At 45.3% G+C, this 14,786-nt stretch overlaps 1 protein-coding gene across 5 annotated transcripts in view; it reads right to left on the bottom strand.

The window, feature by feature from the left end:
* Positions 1–9,976, bottom strand: part of RAPH1 (Ras association (RalGDS/AF-6) and pleckstrin homology domains 1) — a 375,673-nt gene extending 365,697 nt beyond the window's left edge. For 3 of the 5 annotated variants that reach the window (XM_085648932.1, XM_085648933.1, XM_085648934.1), the window contains exon 1: positions 9,586–9,976. The gene's annotated coding sequence lies outside the window, so the exon portion shown is untranslated. Of the gene's footprint in view, positions 1–9,581 lie in introns of all 5 variants that reach the window. The other 2 variants (XM_085648936.1, XM_085648935.1) reach the window with 2 other exon arrangements.
* Positions 9,977–14,786: the final 4,810 nt, after the last annotated feature.

Here is a 14,786-nt window from a genome sequence, read left to right as displayed (position 1 = left end):
TGAAGTTTGGAACGTAGTAGATTTTCAACTGTAAATTTACATGGTGTTCTTTTGGGAAAAACACAAATCTCAATGTGCTAACCATAAAGGAGTGTGTGCTTGTGTAATGTAACTACTGGATACCCAAGTACTGCAATATTTTGTGTGCAAATGCGTGGTATAGAAAATTGCATTAAAAACAGGCAGAAGATATAAGCAATGGTGAAAAGTTCACTGCAAGCGCTTTGTTTTAATACCGAAAACAATTTGGTTTTAGGAATAAAAAATGGAGTACGACATGCGCACGCAGTCCCAGCTAGCAATAAGGCAACATAACAAGCAGCTCCAATAATGCACAGAATTTCTGCCGTGTTAGGAGCTGGAACACACGTGTGAAGCTTTTTTTCTGGTGGTTGAGCAACGGGAGGAGGAAGTCGTATAATAGCTTGTTTTCTTTTTCTATTTGACACTGCGCGACAAGTGAAACCAGAACTTTATTTCTATGAGCTTTGCAGTCCGGCAACTGCTGCAATAAAACCTTAGCATTTGACATGGAGGCAGAGAGTGCGTGCCGCAATGTTGCCTCCATTGTTCTGCTTGCCTGAGGCATGGACGCGATTCACAGAAAAGCATCAGAGAGTGTGCGCTGTGTCGCAAACACAAGGCTCGTTACGGAGCACCAGCAGCACAGTGTGACTAAAGTCATATTTAAATACCACTCCTCCTTTAATTGATCCACTGCATCAAATTCCTCAAAACCCTCCTCTAATTTATGTTTCCAAAAACAACCGAACAAGAAAGCTCTTCTCGATGCTTGAACCACGTCATGCGAGCACTGTGATAAACGCGCTTATTTCACTGCTTTGGTAACTTTTTCTGAGTAGTATTTGGCACACGCAAGTGTGGTTTGTTCAAATCAGTGCATCACGCACTGCGGAAAAGAAGGGCAAGGCTTGGAGCTATAGGGAACATGAGCAGGAAATTAACATAAAAAGCCAAGGCAAACAAAACAAGCATTGGCATAGCCAATAGGTCTCGCCTTTGGAACCTTATAAGTATTTAGTTATGCAGTACAATAGCCTTGGTGCAACAACATCAATTGTTTCATGGCTAAACACTTATAAGGTCCCAAAGGCGAGACCTATTGGCTATGCCAATGCTTGTTTTCGTAATGGTAGGAGATCATGAACCCAATTTCCAATGGATAGGCAAACTCACATTTGAGAGGTGGAGCCTGTTACTGAAAACAGATATTGAAATAATTGCATACGAAAAGTTGTAGAGTGGAGTACAGAATGAATTCCAGAAAAACAGGTGGGCATGCTCAACCACATTTTTCAAAAAAATAAGTCAACAGACTGAAAGTCACCACCCTACACACAAGCTTTCAGTTGTAAACTACTTTTTAGTAAACACCCATGTCTTTCAAACTGCCTGACTATCTCTGATCTATGAGCTGCAGCCGCTCTGCCTACTGCGCCCACAAGCTTGGCAAGCTCAGATTGTCCCAGCCCTCTGTATAAACATCCACCCCACAATGTGCAATGTTTAATGTGTAAACACTACCATCACCTGTTCAGGTAAGAGTGCAACGATGCCTTGTAGTACCTAGAGATGAAGCAGAAACCTGAAAGACTTAAGCCATGTCGAACATATGTATGTCCATGGTAGACAAAAAGGTATCCAAGATCACTTTCAGCCTCTCTGCTAGGTCTTGCAAATTTGAGCTGCTTTTCTAAAAGGAGGGCCGTCTCAAGGCGCACCCAAGATAAGAACGCATTTTTCACTCCTGTGCATATTTTGAAAACTTTGCACACCCCTCCAGCTATGGCGTATGGAGTCATAGGCGATCGCATGCGTGGCCTATGCACCGACCTGGGCAAGCCTAGAAGATGCAGTACTTTGCGATATATAGTCATAGCTCAGTTTTTTATCTACGACATCCCACTTCTTGGTTCCAAACTTTGCAGCTAAATCACTACATTAAATCTACTGCCTTAATACCACTATTTTCACTGGGCCCTCTGGCTCATTTCTGTCTAGTGCTTCTTAACGCATGGATGCGATCGGAGCTCACCATCACTGTGCAAGAATAAGCACATTCATTCTTATGCTAGGACATATTCCATTACATTGGCTAGTACATGCTTGGCCAGTTTCTCAAGCCAAAAAGGAAATACTGCCAAAATTCTTTGGCGCGCCTACTGCCCAGGGCGCAGGTTTCATGACGAAGATAGGTAAACAAACTGGACAGAAAGGCAGGACTTTGGTAACTAAAAGAGTAATGTGCCTGACTAATGCACAGATGCGTCACTGGCATATACCCCCTGGCGCAAAGTAGCTTGATATATCTCCCAAAAAACGTCCGCATCCGACCAAGTGAACTACAAAAACCTCCTTTCAAAAAAATAATGACTCCTTTGTGTGCCACGGCCACTGATGGCATGAAACAGGGCCCTACTAATGTCGCCAAAGCTTCAGAAGTAAAAATAGCCCCGTGTAGTACAAAGCTTCATACATAGGCTGGTACTGGGGGAAGACACACCCTTCCCACCCACAATCCAAACACAGGACAAACTGTGCAAGGAAAGAAAACATATGGCCCTGGCAGATTTTACAAGCTTCTTCTAAATCGCTCACAAACCACGTTAAACGTTTCCAAATATGCGTTCTCTCGCAGATAACAAACAAGGTATGTCACTTGGAAATACCAGATAAACAAATATAAGCGACCTTGAGTACATTACCATACAGAATTCAATGAAGTCTCTTCATGCTCCTGCCACAGTCATTTTGTGTTACTCACAACACTCAACATGTCTCTAGCCTGGGCTGTCCCAGGAATAATGTTAATATCCTTTGCTCAAGAACCCACCTAGAAGACACGAATCTTCATAGGAGACCATATACCACAAAATGCCCTTCTTTCTGCCTACTTATTGCCCCCACCCTGCTCACTGGACCAAGTCTTAGCCCCGAGCGGGCACAACAACGCACTGCTTCCCCAATCCATTGCCATGTATAAAAACTCTCACAAACCCAACCTTTCGTTGTCCTCCTCTTGTCCCGCACGATGATCCCGCCATAACTAAGAATTGATGCGCTGGCAGTCAATGTACCAAAATTAAGGAACACCCAGTTATGTTAAAAAGTCACCAAAGCACGCGCAAACATTAAGGTCTAGCATGGACCAAAATGTCTCAATATTGCTAGAACATCTCAACATAACTTGGTTCAATACTCCCACATGCAACCTATGCATAACTGTTTCTAGCCGTCGACCTTCTGGCCAGTCCACCCGCAGGCATGCATAGCCCTGATGAGTATCAAAGAAGGGTGAAGCCAAGTGTTTGTAGAAGGTGATTTTACTGAAGTCAATGAATGGGAATATTCTTTAGCGAATGCGATAGTGTGCATGGGTGATGAACCAACAAAAACACAGAAAGCATTTGGCATATTGGAGGGTGAAGATCATTCCAAGAAGAGAAGCATCTTCACAAAAAGAGCGAGCTAGGAGGCATCCATGGAACACCAGAGCACTGGAGGCATCCATGGAACACCAGAGCACTGGAGGCATCCATGGAACACCAGAGCACTGGAGGCATCCATGGAACACCAGAGCACTGGATAGCACCAAGACCCTCTTGATCACCAGATGCACGTAATTGTGACATGTCTGTTCTGCAAAGTCCATAGAGACCACAACCTACCAGTTAGTATTGGGTCCTACTTTTCACAATCAGTGAGCCCATCTTAACCAGCCCCACAAATCCCCTTCTACTATACGCATCTCTGTAATAATACCTGTACTTTGTACACAGGGGGCATCTTCCCTCTGGCACTACATTTACGCAAGTACATAGGGCACACTTCAAGCTTTAATTCATTGCTTAAAAGCACAGCGCCAAGAACATCTCTCTTTAAATAGCACAGTATGCAGGGCCTTGTTAATCATGCAGTACAGCCAGCTGTGGGGGCCGCATTCCCACAAGGAAGACAGGTCAGAGAGTGTGTTTATGGTAGAACATTCATGTTCAATAGCCTGATATCTACTGACTTCCTCAAAAAACACTGGATTCTTTGCTATTGTCTACAAGTGAAAGTCTGGAGACTCAAGTTTGGTCATGTAGCAGCACAAACCATAAACAAGCTGATGAGTGTAATGAAGCCTTTCCACTTCTTTACATTATATTAACACCGCGTGGTCCTCAACTTGCTCCCCCCACTGTGCAAGATACTTACGGTAATCATAGGAAGATTTTCTTCAAGAGTGCCCCATATTCAAACAGTGGATTCAGCCATGATGCTTAAATATGGTCTGCAAATGTTCAAATGTGAGGAGGCCAGGCTCTTGCAGACCCCATTTGTTGTGTCCTTTTCTTGGAACGTGTTTGTTACAAATTATGTTCCTCCGAAATGAAGCGCAAGAACGATGCTGTTGCAATCCATTAAAAAACACACTAAAAAAGAAAGGGGCAGACCCCGACACCCAAACCCTCCACTGGACAATCTCTAGCATACTCTGCATTGTAAAGATTCTAGAGACGATAGTCAACAATTTCCTTTTCACCTAGCCACACTGCATGTTTCAAAATTTTCAGTCTGATTTCACCATCAAAGAGGAACAGAAATCACCCCCCAAAAAACTGTAGAGGGGAATTACTTGTGTCCAGGATACCCCTTAAAAAAAATCCCCCCAAACAACTTTGCTTAGGCTCCGATAACAATTGGGCCGGTGTTTTCAAGACCCCTGCATGCTTGCGCTCGGGTAGGAATTCTGAGCGTGGTGGCATTTACTGCATCTAGTAATTACGGGGTTCATATATATCTCACCTTCGTTACATTTCGGCAGGTCAAAAAGGACACATTTAGCGAGGGGGGGGGGTACAGTATTTACTGTTTCATACAAATTTAGGTGCAGTAAGCATCAAAATCCAGATGTTATTTCCAGAAACTCACAATAGATGCTGTTTATCCCACCAATAAATAAGGTACGCCATGGTTTTGTTCTTTATCTGATCCATTAAAAAGTACCTGGATTCCAACTCGGAATCAAGGCAGGCACAGGAGCCTGGTGGTTCCATCAGGTCTGTTTGATACCAGCACAGTATCACTCACCAGCTTACCAATGCATATCCAAATATGTAAAAAAAAAATTTTAAATAGGGGCACAACTGTGGAAGGATGTTCATTCTTCTGCGGGAGAAGGTACACAAGCTCACACTTAGAACCTTCCTCTTCAAAAGGGCCTCTCTGACCTATTGCGTGTCACCAGAATCAGCACCTTCCTCAAATTACTAACGTATACAAGGCTTCTATTTATCAAAGGACAACGGAGTTCACATGCATGCGGATGATATTTTGCAACATCTGAAGCAAGATAGATTTTGTAACCTACAGCCAACAGTTGAATTCAATAACTGACCCACCAAAATATGCACTGCCACATTGTCTGTAAGACAAACTTTTTGCTAGTGGAGCCCATTAACTGCTAACACCCCCATCACAGGATCCCCTTTAGATGCTGCATTATTTCCCATCCATACCTCTCCGAAAATACAGAACCCAAGGATAGTGGTTGGTTTTAAACTGAACTTCACCCCTAGGTCAACAGTGTGGTCAGGAGTCTCCTCGGATATCTGCTCTGAATACAGAGGACTGTCGAACCATCCCCACTATCACACTTGCCCTTGAGGTGGCAAGATACAGACTGGACTACTGCTACACAATGGATACTGGGCTAACAGTTAAATCCACTTACAGATTAGACAGAGCTCTGGACCATTCTACGCATCTCCTCCCGAGACGGCACCACTCGGACTATGTCAATCAAGTGGTAAAGGTCCTAGATTGGTAACAAATAAAATCGAGTTTAAAACTTAACGCAGCTATAGGTACTCCCTCTGCTGCCACTCAAGACTCCAGGAAATCTTTGTGGTTTTCAGAGAAGGATTCAAAAGGTACATGCCCTGATATTATTAGGCCAGGTCACACAGACCTCATGACATCTCCTTCGGCCGCGAGATCACATATCTGGGTGATCTCTTGCCCAAGCTTAAGTGTTTTGGAACGGCTGTCAGGCTTTATTGTGCACCATACAATTGCAAAGATATAATTGAAGATCTGCATGCACAGTTTGCAGATTCCGAGTGCACCAGAAGGAAGTGTGAGTAACTGTATAAAGTCGGAAGCTGTCAATGAAACTCCATGCAGCAAGATAACATATGCGTACTGTGATCCAGATTAAATCTTTTTATCGCTGTGGGCCCTCCTCTGCGCGTCCTTGTGACTGAAGCAGCCAACAGTGAAGTCAAGCACAATAGAAGAAAAAGGTGAAGTCACTGCACCAGTCCAAGAAAGAACTGTGCATGCTGTTGGTTGTGGCCAGCAAAGGAGCTACAAGGTGTTATTATGCATGTGGGTTCAAGATCCTACAGTCGCATTGAAGTGGTAAAGGGTATTACCAACTTCTGAGATGGGACAACTTTCAAGACGGAAGCACTTATTCCTTTAGATGTGGTATGGCATGCTGGCTTTTCAGTTGTGATCATAAAAAGGCGAGTATATTGGTTGTGGAGATAATATATTACACATTAGCTTGGGAGACCTTACAGCATTTTGGGGATGGTATAGCAAACTAATGCGACACCATAAACTCAGTGCTGCCTTTGGCAGTAGGGCCAGTGAACCCAAGCAAGAGAAAGCATCCCACATGAAAGACCTTGCCAGAGTTTGCATGCAAGAAGGCATCCACACACGAACACAGACTAACAAACCCCCTTGTCCCCTTCCCACGCCATGCAGCGCGATCTTCTATTCAGAGTAAGCAACTCTCCCTGGCTTGGGTGCCAATGAAAGCCTTCCAGACAGGCAGGGTACTTTTGTCAATTGTCCGGAAGAGCAAAACATCCTCAGAATATTAACTCCGCAGAGGGAAAGGGGCTGGACAGCAAGCTGTAGGACATTTCTTTGGAAATAAATCAGGATGCTAAACTTTGCCAAAGTTTATTTCAAAGCAAAACCTAACCACTAATAGGAGAAAAGCAAACCATGGCAGCTCGACTCTGCAGTCAGACAGAAACAATGGTCAGCAGCACCCTAATATCCTCTCTGGGTGCCCACCGAACAGCGTGCACCCCCACCTTCTTTGGCCCAGCGACCAACCACCACTTCCAAACAATCCCGAGCAGCCCCACACCATGATCTATGCTTGTCTGTCACTCACAACCAGTGCCTTGTTCATACAGGTGGTTTTGGGACCCAGGACTCTTGTCATCTTCAGAATGCCCATCGAAAGATAGGAAAACAGTGACAAAGGTAGAAAGCAGTGATGAAGAGACAGGGAGACAGCCAAGAGAGCGCTGAAAAAAGGCATTAAGTGGAGCCAAGACAAGGGAGCCTCAATATTCGACACATGCAGGGTCCTTAGGAAACCTGGTGTATATGCTTTTTTTTTTTTTTTTTTTACACATTAAGCACTGCACCCACCTGCCTATGTGTGGATAAAAAAGACCCACTTTCAAGGTCCCGCATAAATGCTGTTACTTTAGCGTGTCAATCAATGTGATTTAGCAATAATAATGAGCAACGAGTATTCAGCTCAACTGTCACATGAAATTTTCAACATTTGGTTTTCCAAACATATCCCATGACAGTATTTTAGCACACATTATAACTGGTAACCATTACTGGCAGGTCTCAGGATGCACATAAATTACAACCTTGGGCCCAAGACATTCAAGTTCTAATGGCGGCTTCCCCGCTTGACCAAGTGTGTGATCCTGCGCAAAACACATACCTCCCCGTCTCCCACGTGCCCGTCATAATTGGGAGAACTTATAAATAGACAACGGTTCATACGACAATGACATTTTAAACACAGCAACCTTTTTCCAATATGGAAAAGGGGCAAGACACGTTCGTGTTTCATTGGGCACTGAAAAGTGAATGCTTTCTTTTCCCCACAGGCCTGGGTCGAATCCCGGTTGTTTCCTGCAGGATGCAGCCGGAACCGAGGCAATATCCTAGGGGAAGCATCGTCTATTGCATGCTGCAGCATCGCCGCTCCGCCCTAGAGCCTTGCAAGCGGGGAGGCTTCCATTCACAGTCATATTTAAAGACGTAGGGTTTCCGAATAGTATTTAGAAATAGCTGCAGGCAGGTTTAAATGTGCATTGCATTTAACTGACTAGGACGCATTTTAGCCAAATTACCGTTGCATGTGCCTTAATTAATCAGAGACTACCCCTTTGTAAGCATGGCACAGCCATCGTTACCTCCCCCCACGAACCAGAAATACAAGCCACCAAAGAAAAAATATCCTGATTCAGCAAATACTGCTTGCACGAAACGATGCCTCCTGCCCCTAGGAGCAATAAAGGAAAGTGCAACACCGGCTCGTAGAGAAAAGGCATGCAAGTGTGTAATGTGTGTGGGGAAGATCACGCACAAGCCTTGTCCAGGATTGTTGCCGCCCCGATCCATAGCCCACTCATGCTGCTCAGTCTGTCAACGTTTCAAATATAAACAGATGCAGATATATAGATATATATCAGACCCCCCTGTGTCTCCTGGCGAGAGAAGAGCAGAATAAAAGAAAGTAGCGAGGGAAGCAGTCGGGGGGGGGGGGGGGGGGGGGGGGGAGAGTTAGAACAAAATGGGAAGGGTCAGAATGAATGAAACGAGGGACACAATCAGAGACGAGCGGCCGTGAAGGAATGAATCGAGGATGCAGATGGATGGGGCGGAAGGGAGAGACGGATGTGGCAGACGAGGGGCGAAGGGGAGGTTGACAGGGTGGAGCAAATGGTGGCAGTGGGATGGGCCAGACAGAGGAGGGATGGAACTGACAGGGGGAGAGGTAGACAGCTATGAGTGAGTTTTGGGGCAGTAAGAGGTGAAGGAATTGAGTAACAAGGGTAATGGGGCAGTAAGGGTTTGCGGGATGGGGCAGTAACTAGACATTATAGAACAGAGATGGGTGACACAATCGGGCAGAGAAGGGTGGGACACCGAGCCACAGAACAGCGAGGCAAGGGGGCAGTAGCGAGGCAAGGGGGGCAGTGGCCAGGGCAAGGGGGGCAGTGGCCAGGGAGAGGGGGGCAGTGGCCAGGGAGGGCGGTGCTGCAGACAGGCATGGAGGCAGCGGCTAGAATGGGAGGATGAGACAGTCAGGATTAGACTGTCAGAGAGGGAGGGGTGGGCTGTCAGACAGGGGGGTCGGGGTGAGTGCAGATTGAGCAGGCAAGAGGGATGAAGTAATCTGGTTAAGGGTACTGCTAGGAGAAATGGCGTGCCAGGGGCAAGGAAGCAGGGCTTGGCGATCAAGGTGGTGCAGTTATTGGGGATGCACAGTGAGACAAGAGGGGGCAGAACTGTGAGGGGCCTGTGGGCGCAATGCCAGGGGAAGGGCCAATGTGTAAGGGGTGCAGGCAGGTGTGTGGGGTGCCAGAGGAGGTAAGAGTGTGGTAGGGGTACAAGCACTTGGGGGCCAGTCAAGAAGGTAATAAGGAAAGGGATGAGAGGCAGTCGGGGAGGTGAGTGAGAACGGGCGGGGCTGCAGTGATCAGCAGAAGGTAGTGACATAAGAGACGTCTCTGCACTTACCTTGCTCGGCTTCTCCTCGCGGCACGGGGAGCAGCGCCCTTCTCTGCCGCGGGCTCCGGCCTTACTCCCCTCTGCTCACTGAATGAATGGAGGGTTACAGCCCCGCTGCCAGATATATCCGCCGCTGCCCGGTGCGGGTCAAGCCTCTGTCTCTCTCCCCGTCTGTCGGCTCCCCCACTGCCAGCGGTCTCTCAATGTCTCGGGCAGCGGGAGCTGTGAGTCACACTGGGCCTCTCCCTCCTCCTGGTCGTCTATCCCTCCCTCCACCGCGGCCTGGGCTCCCTCACATCCGGCGGCTCTCCCCTAGCCCACCGCCGCCCTCTCCCTGAAGCGAGACTGTGGCCAATCCTACCGCGGGGAGGCGAGGCCTAGTGCGGGCTCGCGACCGCCCCCTCGCCACCGCACTCCACGCCCATCCCTCCCTCCTTCCGACCACATGCAGTCCCAGCCGTGCACACACATGCCAGCATTTGAGGGTCCTTCCAGCGTCTGACAACCGGTGGCAGGGACACACATGTTCTGACACACTAACGTCACGATTTAAAAACCTAGAATTTACTTCACATTATGTATGTAATAGGCTCCTTTCTTATAAATCTTATATGCATGCCAAATTAAAACTAAAATAGAAAAAATATTTTTAATGTTACTAAATGCCCCTGTCTTTTTTAATTGGTAAACATGTTTTTTTTACAACACGCTATTCAAAACGCTTTATTGCCGTCTTTATTTGCACATGCATTTTTAAGGTTTTGAATTGTATGCATTTTAGACTGTAAATTTCTATTGAAATACATTGCCTCGTTTACATTTCTGAATGTTGGAAGTCGATATGCAAAATGTAGGTATTTGGTGCCACAGGCCCGCATTGTCCATTCATCCTAAAACAAAACAGGTGCTCCTGATTGGATAATAATCTGCATAATCCTTAAATTGGTCCAAAATCTCGAACAAATGAACAACTTTCCATCAATGTGTTGTACTTGGCAAAAGGAAATTGTGTTTGCAGCTATGCAATTAATTTTACAGTTAGTCTTATGTAAATTATCTAGCAGGAAAGCTTAGAATTGAAAGAAAGAGGTATATGGCAAGAAGCTGAAGCCAGAGACCACATTGGGCGAGTGTGTTGAGAGCAGGCGGGAAATTAGCTTATCGGATAGGCTCTGATAGCCTTCCTGTAATACTATTTTATGTTTCTACTACCCCATGGTTCTTTAAATGGATGGGAGTTTCCAAAATATCATTCAAAGTGATACAAAACGCAATTCCATCTACCTGGCCTTCATGGACCTCTCTTGCGCCTTCAACAGTGTTGTGAGATCTAAATTATGGGATATTCTGGAGGTCCTGGGGGTGAACCAGGGTGTGGTTGCCTTTTTGTGCGCTCTTCACTGTGACCTGGACGTCTCTGTTTGTTATGGTACAAATGGTAAGTGCCCAGATCCTATTAGTATATCTTGGTAGGTGAGACAGGGATGTGTGCTTTCCCCTGCACTATTCTTGCTGTACATTAATGGGCTTGAATTTGCATGTATCAATCAGGTTAGACATGCCCAGAGTTAAGAACAAGGCTGTCCCCCTATTGTTATATGCGGACAACGCTGTTTTGCTGGCAAGATCCTCTAATGGGCTTAAACGTTTACCGGACAAGTATGCAGATTTTATGGCCAAATTAAGTCTTGAAACTAACCCCTCTAAGACATTTATTATGGCATTCAGATCAAAGAATCTGAAGTGCTGCAGCTTGGTCATACAGGGTAAACCCATAGCCATAATACACAAATCTCCCTATTTAGGCATCACCTTTGACTCGCAAGAAACTTGGGCTCCATCTTTGTCAAAACAAGCCCTGAGACTTTCAAATGCAGTTGGGTTTTTATTCAACTTCACATCTTCTATTGATTGAAAACCCATAGGCCCACTGTTTCTTCAGCATTTTGGTTCGCCACTTGTGTGCTCCAACATCTGCTCTTTCATAAAATCTGCACTTTGTCTTAGGGAACTACTGTTGTTTTAACCTTTTTAATGTTAATTTTTCTTTTGCTTATGCTAGTATGGCCTAGTTGGCCGGGTATGCCCAAACGTGGGTCCCATGCTCACTTTGCCACTGGATTCAAGCTAGCCTGGCTGATGAAGGGTGTTACCCAGAAACCGGTCCCAGGATGCTTGTTTCCAGTTCAGGGAAGACCTGGCTTGGCAGTTCGGGATAGACTGTTCCCATCAGGCACAGGGTCAAGACTGATTTGCATGTAGCTGGGTCTGAACTGAGATGGCGAAGTGAGCTAAAGAATGATGATGGATTCAACCCAGATATGTGACAGGGGGTGAGTGTCTGCAAAGTTTCAGCGCTCTATCCATCATCTCCTTGTGTTTGCTTTGTTTGCCCTAAGTTGACAGGGTATGCCCAGACGTGGGTCCCTTGCTCACTTTGCCACTGGATTCAAGCTAGCCTTGCTGATGAAGGGTGTTACCCAGAAACCGGTCCCAGGACGCTTGTTTCCGTTTCAGGGAAGACCTTGCTTGGCAGCTCGGGCTGGACTGTTTCCATTAGGCACAGGGTCAAGACTGATTTGCATGTAGCTGGGTCTGAACTGAGGTGGCAAAGTGAGCTAAAGAATGATGATGGATTCAACTCAGATCTGTGGCTGGGGGTGAGTGTCTGAAAAGTTTCAGCGCTCCGTCCATCATCTCCTTGTGTTTGCTTAGTATGACCTAATGGTCATACTCCCCTTTGGATGGTTTTATATAACTTATGCATTTAATATTTGCATGTTTTTATTGCTTTCATGATTGTTTTTAATAATCAAATAAACCAATGATGAGGATACAAAACTTAGACTGATTATGAACTTTCTCTTCACTACCAACTGTGTTATGTGCCTGAGTTAGGCCCATGTAGCAACGTGGTCCGTTTCCTTACATTATCCTTGTTTCTGCACAATAACATTATTTGCTGTGACCATTGCACATATTCATATGCGTGACAACGTTTGATTAGTTTCTCTGAAGCTACTTTTGTTTACACATCTGGCTTTTGCAACATTATCACGATGCTTCGAACACAGAGTACAAGGGCTTTACGCATGATGTACATTTGTCGTTCTATCTTCCTCAACTGGGTGACAGGGCTATCTACATATCCACAAGAATGCTAATCTGTGTGTACAGCGCAAGGATGGTTTTTATTATAAATAAAGAAGCATTTCCGGGGGTTAGCAGAGAAGACACTTCAGCTAACACTGCGGGTCCCTGCATGCTGAGGCCTAGCCAAGCAGATGTCTGACATCTCCGTGACGGGTGTCCAATTCATGACCAAGATGAGGTCCTACATTCTTTCCTGCCAGGTAATGGGGTTGGATCATCTCATCAGGGGATTCTTGGCTCTACACCTATATACACTCTAGACATGCACAGAATAGGGGTTGCATAGTAGGAGTATGCCTGTTTATTACCTTGTATTATATGCCTGCATATATACACTGTCTTAGCACCATGGTGGTACTATATCTACTATTTACTCTTTTGGTGCTTGCGATCACTTTCACCTGCTTCATCGCAGCACATGCATTCTATACAAGAATAACGTTGAATCCATAAATATATGTAAAAATCTCTCACTGTGAATTCTCTATATATTTCTCTGAGAACATGAGTGCATGAGTTTCTGAGAGAAAGGGTTCTAGATCTGTTACCACAATCCCTGAGGGTTCAGGGTTGTCATGTTCAGACGTTGCCTGAAAACCATTCACTCCTTGTTTGGGTTATGGGGCTTCTGGTGGCACTGTGAGCTAACTGGTCTCTAGTCCAACATATACTACAGGCGTGCATGGAATCAGACAAAGCACCTCACCCAAAGTTTATGTTGTCCACAAATGTGCAGATACTATGGGTCAATGAGAACTACACGACATGGCACCAAACGCTGGTTGGGTACTTATTTTACGGATAAACCTGAGTAGTTCAATTGTGCCTTCTCAGAGATGGTCTTAGCTGCATACACACCGCATCCGGACACTGTTAATTTAACTTCAGCAGAAATGCACACATTATACAGAGATTTAGTAAAAATGTGTAGAAATCTTACACAGTTCATAATGTGAACAGTAACAGTTAATCCAGCATGGACTGCTCAAGCCACACCACCACAATTGGCCACTATGGGTATCAGCCCCCAAACACTGAATGCCGTTATGGGAAAGATTCCCACCAGTCCAGAGCAAATTCCATTCTGGATAGCACAAAAATAAGTCCGCTTGAAGCAGTATTTCCCCATACAGTCCCACAGGAGAAACTCAGAATACCAACTACTTGCTTGTTGATGGGGATTGCTACACCAGTGGAAGACTGCGCCAATTGGGGTACAGACTTCACTGCTGTTTATACCAGAACACATGGTACCTCTTCCCTGGCTTTTTTACCTTATGTATTGAAGCAGCTTATGAATGAGTACAGTGCAGCACCTGCCCTGGACTTAGGGATGAAACTGATGAGCAATTTTGCTGCAGTATCCACCATTATGTTGAGTAACATAAAGGGGAGGCAGTTGCATTGGCTGTACGCCAATACTTGAGGCATTTAACTCCTGCACAACAGGAGCGGTAATTACCTAAATTTATCAAAGAAACCTATGCTACGCAAGGTAGAGAAATTTGGGAGCCAGTCCAGGGAAACTACAACATAAGAGTAATTCTAAAAAGGATAACTCTACGCAAGCACCCGACTCTTCAACCAAGAAGAAGTGGAATAGTAAACAAAAAAAATAAATTCAGACAAAGATCACGGGGTAGGTCTCCTCAGCAGGAAACCATTGATAAAAGATACAATCTTAGAAACTGTCATAAAATTAGAAAGACTGACAGTTATCAGGATTCTGATACACGTTCCTCTCATTCCTTTCAGGAGTCATCCGACACACGTTCGAATATAGGTGGATGGGCAGAGCGCAGATCGTAAGAGCACATGAAGCCGAAGTAGGAATCACAATGCTCATCTGACTACATCATTAATAAAGAAGAAATACCAAAGAATAATAAACCTCCATTAAAAATGAAAAACTGACGTTATTATCATTTTATTTTTAGTATCATCATATTAGGGTGGGTCTTGGCCTGGGCTCCACTGACGGGGAGGAAAAGTGTTTGCTGCACTCTAAAGTGCACATGGCGCTTTGGCCGGACGGCTTGCTCGGCCAAACCGTCATG

This window comes from Triturus cristatus, chromosome 3_2, assembly GCF_964204655.1.
Source record: "Triturus cristatus chromosome 3_2, aTriCri1.1, whole genome shotgun sequence".
NCBI classification, from domain to species: Eukaryota; Metazoa; Chordata; class Amphibia; order Caudata; family Salamandridae; genus Triturus; species Triturus cristatus.
Note: the sequence above shows the minus strand (reverse complement) of the source record. Positions and strands in the feature narration are given on the sequence as shown.